The sequence below is a fragment of the Eubalaena glacialis genome, chromosome 2, assembly GCF_028564815.1.
Source record: "Eubalaena glacialis isolate mEubGla1 chromosome 2, mEubGla1.1.hap2.+ XY, whole genome shotgun sequence".
In the NCBI taxonomy this organism is placed as follows: Eukaryota; Metazoa; Chordata; class Mammalia; order Artiodactyla; family Balaenidae; genus Eubalaena; species Eubalaena glacialis.
Window position 1 is genome coordinate 176,875,401 of NC_083717.1, and position 5,021 is coordinate 176,880,421.

Consider the following 5,021-nt stretch of genomic DNA (forward strand, 5'->3'; position numbering starts at 1 on the left):
CAGGCTGAAAACATTACACTTATGCTCCAGATGAGAGAGGCCAAGGGAGTGTGTGTGTGTGTGTGTGTGTGTGTCTGTGTGTGTCTGTCTTTGTGTGTGTGTGTGTGTTTTGAGTGTAAATCAGCCCTCACTATGCTAACTCCTCCTCAGTCTGTCTCTCTCAGCTCATTGCTAGTTTACATGAAGCTTATCAAGATGACTGGGCAGAGATCCAGAGCAATCATTTAAATGACTCCCCTTCCAGGTTTCACACACTGTGTTCGTTTGTGTAATGCTAGAGACTAGTCAACAACACAATTTCTCTCTATCTCCTTCTCCATCTCTGTACCAATGTCTCTCTTCTCTTTTCCAGTCATGGCTTTCTATCAATACAATACCTCCTGTCCCTGAATTGGGGAAAAATTACAAAGTATAAACCACATATTCTTCTCCCAGAGAGTTCACAATTTGATGGGTTGCCAAAACTTGTTCACTGTTTCAATCATTGTTTGTTTATACGTGACAATAATTACACAGTCCAAACTGTATGGCAAAAATGCAAGTGTCAATATGGTCTCTACTATTTGAGGAGGGCTTCAAGGAGTCATCTTCTCTGTGCCCTTAAACCCTTCAATAGAAGGACAACATCTTAGTTTATCCACTCTCATTTCTTGTGATGCTTCAAGGGACTCCAATCATGCTGCTGGTCTCATATTCTCACACTCATGCTGTGGAGCCCTATATCGAGGGCACAGGACAAAAAATCTCCGGAATTAACCAAGCCCCCATAGCAACTGTTGCCATGGTCTCTCCTGGCCTAAACTGGACAGCCCACGGCTCCATATTAGGTAAAATATTCACCATGTAGCATCCTGACCAATTACCTAATGCCATCCTGCCAGCAGGAATTTTCTTTGTCTTGAGGCTATAAAAGTTGGCTACTAGCCCACAAAGGGGGTCGGCTCTCCCTGGTCTATCAGGAAGTCGACCCACTGTATTTGCAGGGCCCCTCGCTAACTCTGCTCTTTGTTCCCAAAAAACTCACTGTCTTCTAAAATACTTTGCGTCTGGAAATTCTTCTTCCAACTCACGCTCGGACCACAACACATGCAGCTCCCAATTCTGCTTTAACTCATGTTCTTTCTTCTGCTTAACCCACCTCGCACATTCTACCTTCTCTACATAATCAAATTCTACCCCTCTTTCACGATTCATACCCCATCCCCACAAATAAACTTATTTCCTGGTGATTCTTTCTATCCCTGAAGACCTGGTAAATATTACAAAGGTTAGCATATAATTGCATATTGATTTATATTGTTCTCTATTTGTTCTGTGTATGCACATTTTATTTCCCCAAGGATGATCTAAGGCTACAGACTTTTACAAATATCATATCTTAAATTAGTTTGTATTCTCCACAGGCTGAATAACAGTATGGACTCAATAAACACTTCTTGCTTAGGAGTTGGTATTGAAGCATGTTCATTGATTTTTCCTTTGCTTACACCATACACTCACAGCTCCGCACCTTTATTCATACAGTTCTCTATGCCTGGGGTTTCTTCTCTCTACCCTCAACTTCACAAATTTCTACTTGTCCTGCAAGAGCCAGGGCATTGAAGTATTTCTCCTTGGACATTCCCAGAATTAATTTGTTTTATTTTCATGCTCCTATGATACTTTACACAGTATCTATTTTTGTTGTAATTACATACCCTTATAATGTAACATTTATAAATTTATCAAATTCATTACCATCTGTAGTAGACTGAAAAACAGCCCCCCCAAAACATCCACCTCCTAATCCCTGTAACCTGTGACTGCTACCTTATAAGGTCAAAAAAAAGGGGGGGGGGGGGTGAGGTCTTTGCAGAAGTAATTAAATTAAGGATTTTGAGGTGAAGAAATTATCCGAGATTATCCAGGTGAGCTCTAACTGCATTCATATCGATCCTTATAAAAGGGAGACAGAAGGAGATTTTAAATAGATATAAAGGAGGAGGTGATGTGTATGCAGAGCAGATACTTGAAGATACTGATCTTAAAGATTGGAATGATGCATCCACAAGCCAAGGGATGACAGCAGCTATCAGAAACTGGAAGAGGCAAGGAAAGGATTCTCCCCTAGATTCTCCAGAGAGAGCATGTCCCCTCCCACACTGGTTTCAGCCCAGTGATACTGACTTCAGACTTGTGGCCTCTGAAACTATGAAAGAATATATTTCTGTTCTTGAAAGCCATCTAGTTTGTGGTATTTTGTTACAGTGGCCATAGGAAACTAATAGGCCATCTCTCAAATTACTCAAACTATTTCTTATTCTTTTCTCTCCCCTACCTTTAGCATTATACCTTCCTATGAAAATACACTTAAGAAATGCTTATTGAGTTCCTACTAGGTGCAAGGTATATGCTACATGCTTGGAGATGTCATTGCAGTGAGGATTTTAAAGGCTGCATTTACTCTGATGATGTTTTATTTTTTATATATCTAAACTTAAGCTTTCCCTGAAAGACCAGATTTGAATATCCAACTGCCTATTGTACTTTTCTACTTGTATTTCCGAACAGTGCCTCAACTTAAAAATCGCTGAAATATAGCTTTTGATAGATTCACTCCGACTGTGTTCTCTGGATGTCACACTTCTGCTTTTCTCTAAACTGCCACATCAACTAACCAAACTGCACAAGGCAAAAATCTTTTTTCTCTTCCCTCACCCTCTACATCCAACCCATCCCAACAAGTCCTCTCGTTCCTGTCTCCAAATCACATTCCATATTCATTCATTTCTCTCCATCATCACCACTGTCACACACTTCCACACCCCTAAGGACTACAGTGGTCTCTTAACTGATTTCTTTGCTTCTACTCTTGTCCCTATTCCCTATAATTTATTCTGCATTCATTTTCCAGAGTGTTCTTTTAAAAGAGCAAACCAGTTGGTCTCCTATCAAAAAATACTCTAGTGTTTTACCACTGTAATCTTAGTTAGCTCAGGCTGCTATAACAAAATACCATAAACCTGGTGGCTTATCTGGAGGTTGGGAAGTCTAAGATGAAGGTGTCGGCCAATTCTGTGTCTGGTAAGAGTTTGCTTCTTGGTTGCAGAAGGCTATCTTCTTGCTGAGTCCTCACACAGTAGAAAAAGAGCGAGCTAGCTCTCTGTCCTCTCCTTATAAGGGCACTAATCCCATTCATGAGGGCTCCACCCTCACAACTTAATTACCTCCCTAAGTCCCCACCTCCAAATATCATCATATTAGGGGTTAGATTTCAACATATGAACTTTGAGAGGACACAAATATTCAGTTCATAACAACTTCACTTAAAAAAAAAACAAAAAAAAAACCCTCCAAATTCTTACTTCATCTCATGAAGTGTATGTCTCAGAGTTCATCCCCTGCCACTTTTTGCTCTGTTCATTATGCTCTAACACACTGCTTTTATTTTAGATTTTCAAATAAATCAAGCTCACTCTTACCTTCAAGTCTTTACAGTGGGCTTTGCATTTTCTGACTGAAATGGTATTTCCTCAGAGTCACTTGGTAACTTACTATCATCATTTAAATCACAGTCTTCAGACGTTAACTGGTCCCTCTCTGCTACAAAAGCCAATTATAAATCTTTGCACGATACTTGGCACATTCATTTGCATATTTTCTATCACCTCCTCACTAAAATGTAAGCTTCAAGGTAGCAGGAAAGCCCTCTCTCTTTCCTTTATCTCTATCTCCAAAATCTAAATCAGTGTTTAGCATATAATCATTTCTCAATAAATATCTGTTGAAAAAATGGAATGCAAAAATAGTAGCCTGTTAACAATACCCAATAAATGAATAACGTACTAATTCTAATATAAAAGGTATTCTTATGTGACCGGTCTGGGTTACAACAGGGACACACAAAAATATATTAAGACAGAATTTCTCTGCCTCAGTTCACATCAGAAGAACTGTGAAAACTCTAGACCAAAGGAGAGGAGGCCATCTGTCTTTCAGGAAGTGCCATCTCCTTTCTGCACATCTTCAGTTTCATGTTACATTGCTGTCTACCTGTATTATTTCCATGTACCTGATCCGTCCTCCAAGGCAGGCCTTCTGCCAATAGTGCCACCTGAAGATGCTCTCCTATTTCTCCTGCCTTGGCTGCTCTGGTTTATCTGATCCCTTTCACAACTCCCAGTGGCACCACCACCATGGCTTCCCTGTATTTATGCTTTTGAAGACACTGCCCAACATAGGCCAGGCAACTGACTGCTCCATTTCTCCACTCTGTGACACTTTTTTAATACTCACTCCAGCTCCAGAAAGTCCCTGCTCCTAAGGAAAGTTTGTACCATATGTCTGTCCCTTTGAAATCATTTGAAAGCAGTCTTGCCTCCTAGTCTGTCTACTCACAAAAGGATCAAAGCTAATTACCAATCTAATATCTGCTTGTACTTTACTCTCTTTCCTCTTTCTCCTTCTGCTGTGGTTTGAATGGAAGAGTTGGAAATTTGCAAATTTGGCCTAATACTTATTTAATTCTTTTGTAGGAAGTTTTTTTTTTAACAAAAAATATTATCGTCTATATAGTCCTTTATTCCCATTTTGTTCACTTATTAGGCCCAGTTTCTTTAAATACAAATTAATTACATGAGATAAGACAAATAAAGATGCTCAATAAATGGAAGATATCATCATCATCATTAGTGTTATCATTAAACAATTTACAAGGGAAAACCTAACATCTATTCTAACTTCTATCTTTTTGCAAATGCTCTGTAAATACAGTGAGTTTTCAATGTGTAAAAGTCCTTTTTCATTTTCTCTCAGTAATGAGTTGAAAACAGAATATTCTGTCAGTCAAGAAACGATTCTTGTACATAATGTCAAACATCAGATTTAATTTAATTACTTGATCAATATACCTTTTGAAGTTGTGTGCACATAGTCTCATGTGCAGTTCGAGATTACAGTTTGCGCCTACAGAATGAGAGGAGAAGAAAAAAGCAGTATCCAGCATATGATAGCAATTTCCCTTTGATCATGTCAAAAGGAAG